The sequence below is a fragment of the Cyanistes caeruleus genome, chromosome 1 (genome assembly GCF_971803275.1).
Source record: "Cyanistes caeruleus chromosome 1, bCyaCae1.hap1.1, whole genome shotgun sequence".
Lineage (NCBI taxonomy): Eukaryota > Metazoa > Chordata > Aves > Passeriformes > Paridae > Cyanistes > Cyanistes caeruleus.
This window is the reverse complement of record NC_141701.1, coordinates 138,438,004-138,456,897: the sequence shown is the minus strand read 5'-3', so window position 1 is coordinate 138,456,897 and position 18,894 is coordinate 138,438,004. Positions and strand designations below refer to the sequence as shown.

At 42.1% G+C, this 18,894-nt stretch overlaps 1 protein-coding gene across 6 annotated transcripts in view; it reads left to right on the top strand.

Annotated features, from left to right (window-relative positions):
* The window catches only part of EPC1 (enhancer of polycomb 1), a 72,399-nt gene extending 65,006 nt beyond the window's left edge, over positions 1-7,393 (top strand). For all 6 annotated transcript variants that reach the window (XR_015279280.1, XR_015279275.1, XR_015279279.1 and 3 more), the window contains 2 exons: positions 1,820-1,963; positions 6,836-7,393. The gene's annotated coding sequence lies outside the window, so the exon portion shown is untranslated. The remainder of the gene's footprint in view (positions 1-1,819; positions 1,964-6,835) is intronic.
* Positions 7,394-18,894: the final 11,501 nt, after the last annotated feature.

Sequence of the window (18,894 nt, the reverse complement as noted above, 5' to 3'; positions counted from 1 at the left end):
CTTATGTTTCTTGATTCTTTTGTAGAAACTGTCAGGGGTTTCTAGGAGGGTGTTACACAAGTGGGAAGGCAGTTACTCGTAAGACTTTTTTCCAGGTTGTCTGTTCACAAGTGAAATGTGATTTCCACAGTATAAGGAAGTGTCTATTTTGTGTGTGTCCTACCAGCCACAGAAATTTGAAGAAGAGTTGAAATTTTCTGATAAAGAGCATCTCGTCCTTATGGTTTGGTTTACATGTCCTGATAAAAATGAGATTGCAGTTTCAGAATTATTTCACAGTAGCTGCTTTGTAAGTTGGATACCGAGTATGAAGCACTAAGTGTCTGAATGTTCTGCCACAGTCCTGCCTCCTGTTCGGCAAAAAACTTCAGTCCCTCTGGTCCTTTTTTCACACTGTGCTCAGTCAGTGGCCTGTTATATGAGAGGGGTTCTGGTCCATTGCCTCTGTCATGGGTATGGAATCTTTCAAGGAAGTGCCTTGTCTTCTACAGAAGACAAACATGTGGGAGAAGTAAGCGATGAATTAATTGTGTCGTCTTGGTTTCAAGCAAAAAGCCTTTTAAAATCATGTTAATACTTGATCCGAAAAGGGTGTGGTTAGAGACTGTTAGCCCTAGACCACCATTAATACTTGCCTTTCTCAGTGATTAAAGACCCAGATTAAGACCTAATACAGAAGTCTTCTGTATCTGTTTAGAAATGGTTTGTTTGCAGTTCCTTTTATTTCATTGCAGCCCTTCTGTTGTTGTATTGGAAAATGAGATGCATTGTTCCCTCTTGTCTCTTCCATTTAAAAGAGGAGTTGTTGCTCTTGTTCATAGTGTGACTATGCAGCTGAAGGAAGCAAAATTACACTGGAGAGGACTTTCCCTTGAAGGAACTGTGAGGTGAAGGACAGTGCCACGGAGTTCCAGATTACTGTTCTTACCTAGTGATTAGTTGATGTTATCTTTGGAAAATTGAGATTAAGTATGTGGCTACCATCTGGGTGGCTCTTTATTGCATTGCTGAAAAGAGAAAAATAATAAAGTAGAAGTCGAGTTTCTAAACCTGGGAAAAGTGGATTGCCACATAGCAAAAATGCTGCAGACATAAAAAACCGAACTAATGAAATAATGGTGGCAGAAATGTCTAATGTCCCTGAAAATGTAATGAGTCTGGATAAACTGGACCATCCTAAATTTGAGAGTTTTCTGAAGGCTTTGCCTGTGAGGTGTCACCAGGTGGAGGTAAACAAATAGCAGAGTGAACAACTGGAGAAGTGAATTTCAGACATACAGATTCTCCACAGGGTATGGTTTAGTACAGGTGTGTTAGTCCATTCAGAAATCCCACAAAATACTAGCAATAGGGGATGAAGGATTGCTGCTGCAGGAACAGGATGAGTGGGAGTGAGTAGATAAGCTCAGCCAAAAGTGCAACTATTCCTGTCCCTTACTTGAGAGACAAGTGGGTCCAATCTGATGAAAATGGTGCAGATTAAAATTGTGTACTTTGAGATTCTGCTGGTTGCATTTTCATTGAGTATTTATGTTAACATTTTCTACTTGTTTGCATGCATGCCTCACTTTGGGGGTAGTCAGAACTTCACCAGTGTTTTCCATGAGTGGGTCTTGGGGAATGAGTGTGCCAGGCTTACTGGCATTAACTAGGAGTCATACAGCTTGTTTTCAAAAGGAGAAGGTAGTCAGAGCAGGAGAACTGTTTCTTTTTTCAAAGGTTTCCAATAATTAAGTAAAAAATCCACAGATGGGAAGAAAGAGAGAGTTGGAATCGATTTATTAGGGAACTAATTTAGAGTAACTAATTTCTTCACCAGTAATGTGAGAGCCTGGACTGACGAGCGAGCAGCGACTGCACTGCTTGATCCATGTGAGAAGGATGAGGCAAGGAGCAGAAGCCAGCCTGCAGTTGTTCTGGGAGATTGCTCTGCACTGTCACAGATAAAGCAAGTTATTTTAGAGTAAGTACTAAGCTTCAGTAATCTACAGGAACGAGGCTCTAGGATAAGAATGTCCTAAGTAATTAGCGAGTGAGGCCTGTTAGTGCTGATCCAGGTCACATAGTTCAGTTCTGCAAAAACATTACCAAATTGTCCTGCTGCCGAAAGTTCAGCAGCAATGCAGAAGAGCAGCTCTGCCCTAGCCTGTGCGAGCTATCCCAAGGGTCGGTGGGAAGGGGAAGGGAAAATCTGCTCCTAGCAGAATCCTGCCTGTCCCTTGCTGAGCTGGGGCTGTGAGCTCTGCCTGTGGCATTCCCCAGCATGCAGCAGCCAGACGGGCTCAGCCTCAGCCTTGCCATTAGGTGGTGGTCTAGAACAACGAGAAGAGAATGCTGATTGAGATGTTCAGAGCAGCACTAGGAACTTGGCTACAACTCTTCAGTGTAATGGGGGCTCTTTTTTCTGTAGGGATTAGGGAAAGCAAATATTTTAGCATTAACTCTTCCTCATCTCGGATTCTTATTGGTGAGATGTGCTACATCTTCATATAATTTCCTGATGCAACATCAAAACCACCCACATCTTAAGTTCTGTTACAACTTTCTAGTCTCTTTTTGTCCTGTATTGACACATCTGCTGGAAGAATTGCATCCTGAGGACACTGAAAGAGAATGTAATGCTTTCCCAGTGTAGAGATCTGACAGATCTTATTATAGTGGTCAGGGACACTAGGAGAAATTTCCATTCCAGTTTATAAATGGGTTAATTTAAATCCAGGAATTGCTTAGAACTGGTGTTTAGGAAGTGGTAGGAATGGGCAAGTCATGAAGAAGATAAAAATCATAGAAGCAATACTTTGATGAAACTACCAAAGCCCTATGTTACTGATTTATAACTAGTTTGGTTTTTTTTTTCCTACTTCTTAGTATAAACATTTTCAAATACTTGGATAGAGAAGTCATCCCTCCTAATCATATACCACTGATTTGTGACTTTCTGCCAGTAACAGGCAAGCAGTCTCCAGTCTTGCTGGAGCCTGATTGTAGCCATTTTTAAAAAGACACGTGCTCAAATCTAGACTAAGTGCAGATGAGGATGGTGTTTTCCTTACCTTTGGAGCTGTGATTGCAGAGGATTTTGTGGGCTGTAGCTGCTCGCCTTGTGGAGCCTGTGCTGTCAGCAGCTGAAGAGCACTGTCAGTGTTACAGAATTTGGAGCTGTTACTGATTTTCCACTAAAGAACTGCAATGATTTAACACAGGTAGACACTCTTTTTCTCTGGGTTCCACTGTGAGTCCCATTTTCCTAGTGTCTGTTCAAGCAATTCAGTGTATTCAGTCCTACTCAGTGCTAACAGGCCTCCATTGATGACAGTGCTGGACAGTAAACACAATTATTTCAGTACCATTCAGACAGAGATGGTGCTCAGTGTGTCAGGTGTTCGTTATAAATCCCTTTCTAACTTTGTTAGACCCTACTGTAAAAGCAGCTCAGGATTTTTTTATGGCAGAGTTGTCAGTGCTGTGACCAGCATTTTTTGGGTTCAGTAGAAGACAGGTTTGATGAGACATATGAATGAGGTGTTCGCAACAATCCTTTTTCATCCATGCTGTGATCTCAGGTCTTCAGGGATTATCAGCCACTGGCATTGACACAGATAAAAATCTTTTCACTGCAGTCTGTAGACTTCCTATCCTTTCCTCTGTGGTTTTTCTGTGCATTGCCAGTGTAAATCAGTCTGCAGCTGTCAGAAATGCTTGTCTTGATGTTTTCATGATAGTTTGAAGCAGGAACTGAAGGCAGATAAACCAGTTAGTAGGGGTGAGCATCATCATGCTCTGGCACAAAGTTGCTGTTCATATCTCTTGCTTCTGCGAGATGATACTTGAGCGATGTCCCAATAATTCTTACAACACTTGGGTTTTAAGAAGCTCTAATTTTCTATATAATGTGTTTTTGTAAAAAAAAAAAAAAAAAAAGCAAACCCATAATTGTATCAAATGCAATATTGTATCAAAGTGCAGTAAAGTATCAAAAGCCCATAAATCCTTTTGGAAGTGCTGGACCCAAAACTGAAAAAGCATATTTTACTTACAACAGCTCCCAGTAAGGAAAGCAATAGACTAAAAGCCTGTGGCTAAAACAGAACAAAACCACACTTTACAGGTCTGGTGCCAGTGTAGAGAAAATCACTAATGTATGAAGATTTTGGTATCCCTTCCCACAGTAACCTGTAACTGACTTGATGCTCATCTTCTGTTCCTATGAGCCCTTTCTGCTTATGGGTACCTGCTCAGCAAACCCTCACCATCCTTAGGGCATCCCCTCAAGACATTGGCTACCTTTGGCCTCGGACACATGGAGAGGCAGCAGTAACAATGGGTACAAATAATACAAAAGAAACTTCAACTTAATCTAGTCTTAGATACTGTTCCCATTTTCTTATTGCTTCCCAGAGAGGTACAGACTAATCCTGCTGTGCCCAGTTTGCCTGCCAGGCCAGCAGGTAGAGACTGCCTTCAGGTTCCTGAAAAGCCCACAGCACACTCTGTACTGAATGTTGTAGTTTAACCCCCTCAGGCACCTCAGCCCACAGCTGCTCATTCACTCACCTCCCTTGGAGGGATGAGGGGAAAACTGAAAAAGTAGAAGTGAGAAAACTCTAGGAACAAGGTAAAGACAATTGAACAGATAAAAGCTGCACACACAAGCAAAGGAAACTAAACCCAAGAATTCATTCACCACTTCCTCATGGGCCAGCCAGCCATGTCCAGGACAGCAGGGCTCCATCACACCTAATGGTGACTCAGGAAGACAAACACCATCAATCAGAATGTTCCCCCTTCTTCCTTCCCCCAGCTTTATACACTGAGCATGACCTCTTACAGCCTGGAATATCCCTTGGGCCAGGAGGGGTCAGCTGTCCCAGCTCCTGGGGCACCCCCAGCCTGCTCCCCAGTGGGAGGTTGTGAGAAGCAGAACGGGCCTTGACACTGCAAGCCCCACTCAGCAATAACAGAAACATTCCTTGTTATCAACACTGTTGTCAGCACAAAGCTGAAACACAGCCCTGGACTTGTTACTGTGAGTAAATTATCTCTACCCCAGCCAAAACCAGCACATTGAGACTCTAAAGTTTCCTAGTATGCTTTTGAGTGATCCATTTGTTCCCCTCAGGAATAATATGAATAGTGTGTGTGAGATTATGACAGCTATGTATACATGGTTAGCTTTAATGAAGCTTTAAGATAAAGCAGTAGTTGCTTAGAATTTTAGGCTTAAAAAGTGGAATAAATGCTGACCAGAGAACGCAGCAGCATGCCTCTATTGACAGCTCCTCTGGAGCTGTGTCTGTCTTGGCTGAGTTGGCATCATGAGCCAGTCCCACAGAAATCATCCTTGTACAGATTTGACCTGGAATCTTCATGAATTTGCACCTTTCCTGGCTCTGCTTCCTAAGGCTGACTGCTGATGTCCCTCAGAGAAGCCATCATGGACAGGCCAGGTCTTCTCCCTTCTCACCTCCCTGCCCTTGCACCAAGACATCACTAGATAAAGCCGGTGACTTTATATTTTTCATCCTGCCTGTTGCTTTTCTTTGTCTTTTGTTATTTCTTAACACAATCTTGGTCTTGATATCAGCTTAATTTGTGATTGGAAGTAGCTTGTATACATCTCTATAGCATGGCTGGCTGCACTAAATAAGGCAAGGCAGAAGGACTAATAAGACAGCTACAATCACTGCTCTATGAGAGTGTCAGGAAAGAGAGTTGTGAGCTCACAGTCCACAACAAACCAGTTTTTAGAAAGATTTCACTCTGTGCAGTCCAAGCACATCACCACCACAGCAGGTGGCAGGCCCAGGTCAGGAGCAGCCACAGCAGTTCTGACAACAGCCTGCAGTGATGAGACTCTGCATTCATGTTCTGTGAGCTTATTCAAGAGTAAAAGCTTTAATGTGCTTCTTTCCCAGGTAGCCTGTAGGCTCTGGGGCGGTATTTGACACTGGCTCAGCTGCTGCCAGAACAAATTCCAGTGGTCTGCACAGTGCAGCAGGTCCTGGTGCCCAGTGGCAGGACCAGAGACACAAACCGAAACACAGAGGGAGGCTCCCTCTGAACAGCAGGGAACACTTCTGCACCATGGGTGACTAAGCACTGGCACAGGCTGTATTTGATTTCTCATTTTTGTAAAATCAGCAGCTGTGTCTGATACCCAGCATGCCAGCAGCATAACATAGTAGGATTTCATTCTGGATAAGTTCCAGTCCAGCTGCTGATTACCTTTCAAAGATCACCAATTCAGTCATATGCTATTTATTAAGGCTTGAATATCTAACTAACTGTTGGTGAATCCAGGGCACTTTGTGGACAAGTTAATATTTTCTGATTTAGGATTGTCATGCACACCTGGTCAGCACCATCTGTAACATTCAAAACTACAAAACAAAATGGTTTCATTTTCTGTAAGCAATTCTTACGTAGATAATGTAGCATAGAATTATTTTGTGCCACCAGAAAAAATGTGAGCTATACTAGAAAAGTAGAAGAAAATTATACCAAGGTGTTGCCTACACTGACCATCGTGCATGAATTTTGCTTGCTATTGAAAATTAGCATATACATCCAAAAACTAAATTTTGTCTTACAGTGAGTAAAGATTAAGGTTAAAAATTAATTACTGTGAAAGCAGTACTCAAAGCTAGTTTATTTAGCATGTATTTATTCAGAAATCAGAGCTGTTATAATGTTTTTTTGGATTTTTTTTTTTTTTGTTAATCTTGGCTACAAACCCTCTCATAACAAACCTGGTTTAAAGTTAAATATGGTTTGAAGCCAGCACAGCTTATAAATGTACAGTTGCTGATATCAATTCTAATTTTGTCTCTTTCAGAAAGGTCTTCACAGCTTGAGGATTCCCTGTTTAAATACCCATTTTGCTAAACTCTGGGGGAGGAAGCTGATCCTGATACAAGGTCAGTGGGAGCAGAGTCATGCTGAGGCAAAGGGTCAGGAGCAGCTATTTGTCAGAGGAACAAGCCCATGTCCCTGGGGAAGGGATTTTTCTGCATTTAAATTCACTAAAACCAGAGTCAGAAGGAGCTTTCAGAAGCAAGGACTGATTTGTGGAAGAATGAGAGCATCCTGACCTTGGCCTGGGAGCTCTTGTTAGTCATGGAGACAAGCTGTAACTTCTAAGGAGTGACAAACTGCTAGATTGCAGCTTCCTCTTAACTCTGCAGCTCACCTGTCAAATCAAATCACTTCATGTTGGAGTATCTCAGCATACAGAGGCCAAGGAGCCGAGGTTACCTCTGGAGAGTGTGCTCACAGCCTGGCTTCCAGAGGTGCTGAAGGCATTTCCCTTGCAGCCCATGTCCTCTCCTCTGAGCCATGGAGGCTGCCACATCCAGTTATGTTGTTCATAAACAAATAAAACAGGCAACTGTCACCCTTCTGCATTTTAATATTGTGATTGCTCTATGCAGAACATATAGCTTGCAAAAATAAAGAAATGGGCTAAAGTAAATGGGAGGTATAGATGGCAGGCAGGATCTTCTGAGCTTCAGCTGGAGGTGTCAAAAGATTTCCCTTCGTAGTGCTGGGTTAGTTCCTCACCTTTGCTACATCTTCCAGTGAAATGCATGCAGGGGTATTGCTCACATGAGAGCAGTGTTAAACCCTGGAAACCGGTGTCAAAACTTAGGAAGTGCTCTGGGTTTCAGGCACTAAAGATCTTATGAATTTCACTATGTGGGTACACTGTAATGAAGTCGGTTTTGATTTGCAAGAGTGAATTATACTATAAAAGTAGATTAGCAATGAGATAGAAAATAATTGAAGCCACCCTCTCAGGAACACAAAACCCTTGTCTGGCCTTGGCAGCTGTGATCCCCCTGTGTCTCAGTGCATGATCACTACATAAGCAATGGAGAAACCTCATCATTTTGAACTTGAAGATGAAAGCAATCCTTATTTACAGTTACACCCAGTGACCATTGTGCAGAGGAAGTGTGTGATTATAAAAATACAGTTAGGACAAGTCCTACAAGTCTTCCCTACCTGACTGTAGCAAGACAAATGTTGCCTTTGTTGGATTAGGTAAACTGCAGAAATGCCCCTGCAGTGATGTAGAGCAGACAATGGCTTCATAAAGTTTGTACAGAGCTGTTACTTGGGGCAGAGTCAGGGTTTTGGGGCCTCTGAAGAGCCTCTTTAGATTCTTGTAAAGCATGGAATCTCAGAATTTTTGTCTCAGGAAGCTGACTCCTCTGAGTCAGTTACTCAAGTGAGCATATCTTATTGTCTGTCATGCTCCTGGCTACTCCCAAGAGAAGCCACACCAGGCTGACAGATGTGACACACAATCTATGGGAGTGCAGTGCTGGAGGCAGGCTGGCTCTCCTGGCACTTCTTGACGCTGTATTTACACGGTGCCTGTCTGAACATGCACTCCCCATCCTGTTCCCTCTGCCCCGTGCACTGGCCAGTGGCAGTGGGTGGCTCAGGCATTGCTCCACCTGCATGGCCAGGGAAGGACAAGGGTTGAGGACAGGAGCCTGCAAGCACAAGGTAAGGGTGAAGAGGATGTGGCCTGAGTGTCTGTAATGCCTTCATCACAGGTGGATGTTCAGCTGCAGCCCGAGCTCACGGGCAGGTGCTCCATCCCCTGAGCAGCAGCTACTGGTCAGCAGTGTTCCTTCTCTCCACTGAGCACAGGGGTCTGTCTTTGCACTGACAACATCTCACACCAAATTTTGAAGCCTTGAGGCTACATTGCAGCAGACAGCTGGGAATTCAGAGTGCAAAATCCTCACTTCTTCTGTATGAAAACATTCCTACAGCCAGCAAAAGGACAGCTCTGCATAAGACAGAAGTAGATCCATCTTGGGAGGTAGGACAGTATTTATGCATCAAAACTAGTGCAGAACATAAAATTTCAGAGTTTTTCAATCAATCTGGCATTGAAGGAAAGATCTGCAGTGAACTCCCCCATTTCTGGCCTGCACTTTTGTAGTGCATTTGGATTTTTCTAGTCCCTCCTGTAAAGGCAACATATAGTTCTGCAATTCTTTTAAGTAACATCAAGGACATTGTGTTCCAGTTCCGCATCCCTGATGTATCAATTAACTTGAGTGACTTGGAACTCTTACCTTGAAGCTGTGCACATAACGTTGACATTAAAAAAGAAAATGCTGCCAACATTTGTTGAAGTGCCAAAAAGAAAGTGCTGTATTCAGGCTCACACCAACCACATCATTGTTCCCATCCTATCTCACAGGATAATCAGAAAGTGCCTGGGCGATTCTCCACCCTTTCCTCATTTTCTCTGCAGGGAAGCATGAGATCAGCAGCTTTCTCCTTTTGTTAATTTTTGTCCTTTGCATGACTGTTTGTTTTGATTTGTTAGAATTTATTTTCTTACATAGAAAAAAGAAATCATGGGGTATAATGCAGGGATACCTGCAGTCCAGGGAAGCTGTCTCTGGAGACCCCCTGTAGCCAAGTTGACTCCCCATAATTTTTCAGAGCACAGGAATGTTTGGTTTCTGCTCCAAGTTTTGCTATAGAAATTTCCTCCTGGCTGTAGAGGCAGTACAGGGAGATTAACCTGTCTGGGCTAAAGAAAGCCTTAGTGAACACCACTGTAGTGATTAGCAGGTCTGTAATTGCTAATTTGATATTTAGTGATGTCTCTGGAAGTAGGAGGTGTTAGTAATACAGAAATATTAACAAATAGCTCCCAGCTAGCCAGTAAACAAAGACACAAGTCTATTAGTGCCAGGAAATAAAATTCCCTACTCCTAACATGTAAATGTAAGAATCAAAAATAGCAACCAAGAACAAGAAATCTGCAAGATTTAGGAGATATTTTAGCAAAATAGGAAGCACACTTTGCATTAGTATGTCATTAATTACTGCAACTAGTGGGACTGTTACCTCTTTTAGAGAGTTTGGTCACCATGCCAAGCCAATTTATTTTAATCTGTGGAGTTTTTGGCAATGTCAGATGACAAACCATATTTAATTCCTCATGTGAAATCAGGAATTAATCTGTATATTACAAACCCATGACCACTAGCCTTAAAAAAACCGACCCTTATTGGTGCATAATTCTTTCTGGTAAAACTTCCTGTGCTTTACTCACATAAACTCTGAGTCCCTGTCATCAATCCCTTCCTTTCCCAGCTGTATAGCAAATGCCTTAAACTAAATGGGATAAGAGCTCCTGGCCACAAGCTATTTTACACTGCTCAAGGCGAGACAGGCCAACAAGAAAAGTGAGGCCTGGGTAGCCACTCTTCTGGCAGCACAATGTGTACTTTTAACTACTGGCAGAATAACAAAATGAAAGAACTTGAGGTCAAATCAATCCCCAGCCATAAATACCAGGCATTGACCTTAACAACACTTCTTTGGTACATCTAATAGCAAAATTATATAGAAGGTGATATTTCCATTATGATTCATTTTCTCAGCCTTAGAGGTACCTGTCACTGCTACCCTGTATTGCCTAGTTCTATGGATTCCCATTATTTTTTATCTAACCTCCAACCATTTTCTGGTGTTATTTTTCTTATTCTGCCCAAACTGTGAAGGAATATAGCCACCATATGCAGAGTAATCTGAAGAGATCAAAAGTGACAAATTTCCAACTGCTGATGTTTTCATCTCTGCCAGATTCTACTGTAGAGTTGCCTTTCATTCTCCTCATCTAATGCTGCTTCCTTCCCTCTCTGTGAGACAGCCACTCTCCTCCAGCAGAAAGGGAAGCAAGGCAAGCTTTCCATGCTCTGGCTCATCCAGGGTTCCTGTGATGAGCAGGGAAGTTGTGTTCTCCACAGCAGTGCCCAGGACTCTGTGGGTTTAGTGGATTTTGTTTGCATGCCATGAGGGATTACTGTAATCTTCAGGTACATGAAGCAGGGGTAATTCACCTTTTAATCCATATTTAGCAAAAGCCTTTCAACACACCTCTGTAGTGCAGCTGACTGTCTTTAGCATTTGAGTGCCAAATGCTATAGTGGATAAAGAATAGAAGTTCTGGAACTCTGGGAACGCTGGAGTTTAGAGCCCAGGCATTCTGCATGGTACTGATTTCTGTCAGTATTTTACTGCCCTGAGCTAGGAATGGTTCACAGTGCTGCAGATCAACCCATTCTAAGCATAAACATAGCTGTAAATTAAAACAGTTAATTAAAAAAAAAAAGGAGAATGAGAAGGAACACAACAAAAAGCAAGGTGGGAGCAGGAGTCTGAAAGTAAAATGATCTTCAAGCCCAAGAGGCTGAGGCATCCATCAGCATCAGCCCAGCCTCAGCAGCAGAGAAAGGGGCAAAAATAGGGGTTAGCACCCACATCCCCCTCTTGCTGAAGACAGGGGATGAGCATGGATTGCTGGCAGCAGCATGGGAATATCAGCTCATAGATGTGCAGGGTGGTGCTGAGGATATTCTGCTCTGGAGCAGCCCACAGCTAACACAACCAAGGGTTGGTGCTCCCTGTTACAGCTCTCCTGACTTCTGCTGCACCTCCCTGGCTAAAGATGCAAAGCCCTTTGCCTCTTACAGTGCAAGCAGGATTGGGTTTCTACACCTGACAAACAGCTGATGTGAGAGGGCTCACTATGACTCTAGCAAATGAACTGCATTGTACAATAAACTGAAGTAGTTTAAAAAATTACTTAAACACTTCAGAGCTGCACACACAGATAAATAATATAAATTAATAATAAGATAAAAATGTTTAAAATTGGGCTATACTTCGTTCCTATATTCACAAGTTAAGAGCTTCTTTTAATTCTTAGTAATATCTGCAGTGCACTTTGGGGGAAAAAAAATCTTTCTGACCTACCTTTCCCCTTCAGCTGTCATAGTCTTCAAGCCCCCTGAAATTGTAAATGTTCTGAGTCCTGAAAATTGCTCCATCACTGCTTTTAATTTGCCTCATCTCTTACTGTGTTGGGCTTGAATCACAGTTGAATAATTGGTCTCAGTACAGAGCATGAAAAACAGAATCTTAGGGAAAGTAAATTAATGCATCCACTACTGCAGGTACAGTTCACTAATGAAATTAGGGACTATAAGCTCATGTCCTTGTAGCTGCCCTTAATCAGCAACATAAATGTTCATTGAGAACAAGGCAAAATTCAGCTTTTTATTCAACTGAGTCTGTATCTTTGAACAAATGTCACTTCCAAAACTAATTCTTTTGATTACTAAAGTGAAAGATAACTGAAAAAGCATTCAGAAAATGCTTTTATATTTTAACTGTCAAATTGGAAGTATTTACTATTTCAAGCTTAGTATTGCTCCTATAGAAATCCATAATTATTACATTAATTTGGTAAAGTTAAATCTACTCAGAAACTAGACATTTCCATACAAGTTATAGAAATAAAAAGTTTAAATGTAATATTAAATATCTTTTTAATTTATTAAATTTAGAAAAGGAAAGTGTACAACACCAAAGATATAACAATTTCTGAGCTATTTTAACAAGAAGTATGCTTTGCTTGGATGAAGGTTATATCTGTTATGGATCTGACAGTGACATGCTGACCTGGCTGCAGGGTTTGTTTTCATTTAAGGGGAAGTTGAGAAGGTCTCTTCAGTGAGTGACCATAGACCCCACTGAAATACTCAGGGTACCTTTTATTCTCCCTTAAACCCCTTACAACATAAACTCACTGTGTTAGGAAATGCCACATTCCCTAGGTCCCAGTGGATAAGTTCCAGCTGAGCAGGGAGCAGCCCTTAGTACCACCAGAAAGAGAAGGAAGGATTAACTCAGGGGCACAGGCAGTTCAGGTTCAGGCTGCAGTGGCTGCAGAGAAATCCAAACTTCTTGGAGGCAAAAGAGAATTTCTCCACCACTGAATCAAAACCACTCTGGCCACTGTCTCCAAAGCAAATTTCCTGTATTCCTCCAGTACAATGTGGCTTTTACTGGAACCTCAAATGTGAGTGCTAGCACCAGTCTATCTGAGAAGCAGGCTTTTGAAACTGTGGTTGTAAATAATTTTGGCAAGATTTTAAAGTGAATTTCACTGAATGTGTAATCTAAAATCTTAACAGTCTGGCCCTGACTGATGTAATGGAAGTGAACAACTATTCCTAGGTAAAATTAATGCTGTGGTTTTACACAAGGTCAAGGAGCCAGAATAAAATTTGCTGCTCAGGAAAGTGTTTTGTCTCCATAAAAGCCTGAGATGATGACATACACACAAATGGACTGGGATCATGGCTTTTTGACAATAGAAACTGGTTTGCTGGATTACCACTTTCTTCAGACACCAGCAACCAGCCAAATCCCAGATTTGCAACATAAATTATCATGATCCAGTTTCTTGATAGTGTGTTAGAAATCATGCTTTCCAAATTGGCTTTCTGGTTTAATAGGTTTCTGGGATAAAACAGCTTTTATCATCAAATAATTCAAGTTGAAAAAAAGAGAGAATTGGTTTAATGTGTTTGATTACATAATTGAGACTATGGATAAAATGGGACCAAACCACCTGAACAAATGCACTTCTATGTTCAATAGTGTTCTCTAAGAGCAAAGATGGCATCATCTTAAGAGTAATATTAGTTTTGATATATGCACATATTTGAGATATGTATTTCATAAGGCTTGAAAGTTTTCATTCTGTTTATAATTGCACAGCGCAGTGTGATAAACCTTTCTCTCAAAGTATGCTTGCACACAGACAAAGGAAACCAGCCACATAAAAAATCTGGACAGAGATAGCATAGCATAGCACAGATAAAACTGAAGTTTGGTATCTGCTGGGAGTTCAGAGCTTGTTTAATTCTTTAGATTAAGTACTTTGTGATTCATTGATGTCATCAGGAGAGCAGGCATAACTTTCAGTCTCAAAAAGTGCCTGATTTAAAGCTCAAAGCATATGGCAATAGCTCTTGCTTTAGACCAGGAGACTGCCACACATACCTGGAATCTGTGGTGTGTTTTAGTATTTTGTCAGCAATATGATCAAAATGAAGAATTTCGGAAGAAAAACCTTCTGAGTTTTGGTAGATTTAACATTTTGCTTGTGGTCCAGAGATAATCAGTATCATTTGTATCTTAGAAAGTAAGAAGGGTAACAAAGTGTGTCCACCAAGAAATCATCTATTCCATTCTTCTTTTCCACAACCATCCTCTTTATTTGTAGGAGCTGTCAGCATCAAATGCTTCTGCACGTTTGTGTGGGTGTGCCCCCCACAGCCTGGCTGGCCAGGACAATCCCTGTCCCTTGGGATCGTGGCTGGCCAGAGGGCAGGGTCCTTTCTGCAGAAGGCTTGTGTCAGTCTCTGTGGGTTGGGAAGAGGGGTGGGGGGAGAAGGTTGCCCAGGAAGAGGAGACGGATGTGGGTAAACACTGAACAAACCTGGAGAATGAAAATCAGCAGCCTCCTTTGCAGTTTCCTTGGCGCCGGCACTTCCTGCTGGAGCGCAGCCTTTGGCAGGCGCCGGGATAAGCAGTTTGTCAGATGCCTTGTCTTGGTGCTTTGGAGGAATGCCTGACTCTGGCTGCAGAGAGCAATCAGATGCCATCAGCCAAACCCACTTTCAGGCTTTTTTATATCTCGTATTTCCAACTGTTTGTCCTTGTTTCTCTCCTGGTGTAAGGCTCAGAGATCTGCTCTCCCAAGCTGCTCACCAACCACTGACTTTTCTCCTGCTGTTCCTTTAGATTTGGCCACTGCCCCTGGTTGTCTCTTGGCCTTCTGCTTTACCTTATTGTTTCTCTTGTTACAGACTACATTGATAAATATTCTGGTTTGGAGACTTAAGATTCAAAAGCATTGCAGGAGGGTAACAGGGGTTTGCCCTGAGGGCGTTTGTCTGCTTGCAGCACAGGCCAGAGCTCATCAAAGGGTATCTTTTAGCTCTTTGGTAGCAAAAAAGTGCACAGCTTGTCTCAAGTCAGGTCCTGACAGACATGGATCATCATAATCATTAAGCCAATTACCACAACTGCAATTAATTTGGATCTCATGTAAGCATGTAAGCAGACATGTGAGTTTTGGTGATTCAATCTCAGTCCTGAAAAAACAATGTAAATGTACTTCAGTGCTCTGCATTGAAGATTCAGCATTTAACAGAGCCAACACTGACATACCAGCTCCCTTTCACTAGGAATCTACATTTTCATTTCCCACATCAGATTTAGCAGTACTAAAGTAATGCTGCACCTTTGCATCAGGCAGGTGTAGGAAACAAGAACTGTTTTATGTAAGTAAAGCACCAAAAAGATGGGTTAGGGATGATACACTAAATACTATGTTATTATCTTCTTGCTGATGATCTCAAAAAAAACTTCCCTCAGAGTGAGTCAAGTGATGACAAACATTATTTCTCAGGGATTTACTACTTTCTTTCATTCCCTGTAAATCAGGGTGACAAGATAATTATATGGAACACTCTATAGAGAAGTATATTCAGCAAAGATCCACAGAAGGAGGCAAGCAACAAGGCAAAGCAGCAAGGAAGATACCATGCACAAAAACTCTACTGAGTATTGACATACTAGAAAACCAAATAATCAAATTGGAATTAGGACCAACTTTGCATAAAATGTAATGCTGAAATTATAGCAAGAACAGGAGAAATCTTGCTGACACTTGGGCACCTGATACTGTTGCTTGTGATGATCCCAGGGTAGACCTGAAAGAACTCAGCAGCAAGAACAATTTGGTTGAAGGTGTTGAATGTCTTCACATACTGCCTATTCTAACAGGATTCTACATTGCACCTGGAAGTTTCAGGGAGGCATCTCATAATCTATTTTTCTATAATACATCCAGCTCTGCCAGATCAGCTGAACAACTTTTAGTGATGAGATTATTTGTATAAAAATACCATTAAAATTGCACTCACTGAAGTATGGAGACCTGTCAAGATTTTGTGCCTTTTTAGATACATTAGACATCATAATGAAAATATTTGATTGAATGAGATGCAGAAGATAACCCAGCTGGTGACTTTCCATCTTGTCAGGAACATTAAGCCTATTCCTTGAAATAAATTGCTAGTTCAGTTTCATTTGTCTGCTGGGGCTAAACAGCCTGTTACTGTAGGATGGAAAAAGACAGATTGAGCAGCAACCACAGAAACCTTGCCCAAAATAATTTGGCAGAGATCAGGCCTTGGGTTGGCGCAGTGCCTGGGAGTGAATTACATCCATGCCACCAGAATTAGTGGCCTTTCTCATATGGTCATTACTAAATGCTCCTACAGTGACTTAGCATCTACCTCCATTTAGGTACTTACTTCCTCAAGTATCTTCAAAACACAATTCCATAACTATCAGAAGATTTCTAGTGATTACGTGCTTGGCACCCAGAAGTCTCCTCTCTCCAACCTAGTTTGACTTTTATGCCTCCCTTTGATGGTTATTTTAGATAAATTTTGCTGTTCTCTGTCCTTCCCACTACATTTCCTGGTACAAATTTCTATCAGTTCTCTGTGAATATGGGTTTTTCCAGGTCTCAGGCTTGAGAAAGCTTCAGTGGAAGTACAGCAAAGGGAATTCTAGTCAGAAAAGCACAGAGATTAGGGGAAAGAATCCAGAAACCCAGAACAGAAGTCTGACTTTCTGCCAGGAGACTGACTTTGCACTGGCTGGCAATGGAGCTGTGCTGTCTGATAGCAGCTGTCACTCTGTGGGAAGGAAAGGATTGGGCATCTTCAAGGATGTGCAGCAGGCCCTCCTGGGTCACCATTCCCTGTGTAGGGACTATCACGAGGGATATCAGGACACTTCAAAGAGAGGAGCTGTCTCACCAGTCACAGCCAGCACTAAACTGGGTTGTTTTCAGTACTGGTGAAGCATCACAAGTACCTTTTTTTTTTTTTTTTTGTTTCATCTTGAAGGCTTTTATTCAGGATATGGCAAATGGGATCATTGTGACCTCAGCTCAGCTCCATCTGCTGATAAAGACTTTATTTTTGGCCTTAATGTCACAATTGCCTTAAATAATTGAGACTGAAAACCTCCAGGATGATACCTGCAATGGGAAACATAATGCTTCTCGTAGCATCCTGCTCTGGGACAATGTGGAGGTGGAAGTTGAAAACCTGAGCTCAGCCTGCACTTAGGGAAAGGCTGTGCATGGAAACTCAGCTGCTGTCTGCAATGCAGAGCAAGTTCCTGAGCTGGCCCTGGGTTAGCTGGCCAGGACCCCACTGTTTCTCAGGAGGTGGATTTATCCTGGCACAGCAGCTGCTCTGTGCTGTGCTGTGCTGTGCTGTGCTGTGCTGTGCTGTGCTGTGCTGTGCTGTGCTGTGCTGGGAGACACAGAGCAGTGTCAAGATCCTGAGGGCAGATGCTCAGAGGGGAGAGAAAACAGAGAGACGAGGCAGGGCAGCACAGAGGTGCAAAGCTTACAGGAATGAGACCAAGGATTTATCTGGTCGTCTAAATTTGCCTCCTGCTTTAGTTAACTTAGAATCAACCCCTTACATTTTTGAAGGATAGATCTGACCACATACTTCTACCTCCTTAGGCTGAACTCAAGTTAGCAAAAGAATTATAACTGGCTGAAAACAAATAAAACCCACACACATTGTGTGTGCTGCCTGAGCTTTTGGCTCTGAGCCAGTGGGGGTGTACATTCAGTAGTTTTTTCAAAGACTTGAGACATGCTTCTTATCAAGAAAATCCCTGAAAGTGAAAATTCCCACAAGACTGTCAGACTGGATGGGTTAGGCAAAAAATACCTGATGTTCCAAATTGTGGACTAAAGGCAGCTGAGAACACCAAGCTGCAGGAACACAGGACTCCATCAAGTCTGGATTAATTTGCTTATTTGTGCTATGGACAAGGATCACTACAGCCAATGTCTATCCCGTCTCCATCCACACACAGTATAACATGACTACTGTTACAAGTCTGCAATGGTGTCTTTCTGTGTCAGCTTACAGGCAGGTTTCTTGAAACACAGCTTTTGTCTTTTGAACAACAGCCAGCACTCACTGAAAGTTGTACAAAGTTTTTCAGGGGTTTAAGGGTTGCCTGTCCTGTTCCCAGTGCATGTTGTCCCCACCACTGATGGCAGAGTCACATGGGCAGTATAAATATAAGTTTCAACAGAAAAAGACTGAAGGGGCATAGACATTAAATTCACATCCCACTCTTGGAAATTATTTCTGTCTAGTGTAGTGAAGCTGGAAATAATAGCTGTGACGTGCATTGATAGAGGGCTTCATAGACGCTTACCCATATTAAACATTTCAGTGGAGGAAACCTCACTCTGTAAAAGCAACTCGTGTCCTAAGCAGCTTTTTCAATGATGAACTCTCACTGAAATTGCTGAAGAGGAAAAAACAGCCTTGGTTAAGGCAAGGTATATATTTCATTGGAAGTAATTCTAGATACATTTAAATTACTTGCAAATTTGGTTTATTTCAACAGGATGGGACTTTGGCCACTTTTGATGTAGCAGAGATTAACTCCATAGGATGGCAAGTCATGTAACTTTTCACATGTTTTAGTGCAGGAATTCAAAGCAAGGCATCCCTCCTAACACACATGTAATGAAGCACAGTCACTGTTCTGGTGTTCCCAGCCTCTTTACAGTCACAAGCTAGGCAGAAATCAGCTGCTATCTGATCTCACATATTGTCTTTGATGCCAAAGTTGTATTACATGACCAAGGAACTCATGAGCAGTTATAAATTAATTAACACAGACACAATTCAACACTAAGCAAATGGGGTATTATGTCAGTCTAAAAATATCTTAAATTCCAAAAATCCCAGGTGACTCTCCACAGTAACACATCTGGAAAACTCAGTTTTTTCTCTCTCCAGTTACAGCTCCCAGAGCTGGATCCCAGTCCTTAGTCTAGTCACTCTTCCTAAGCAGATGTCCTCACCTACCCCGTGCCCTTCTGAAGCCAGCAGGCCCCTGTACAAGCATCAACAACTCTTTTCCTCAACAGCAGAA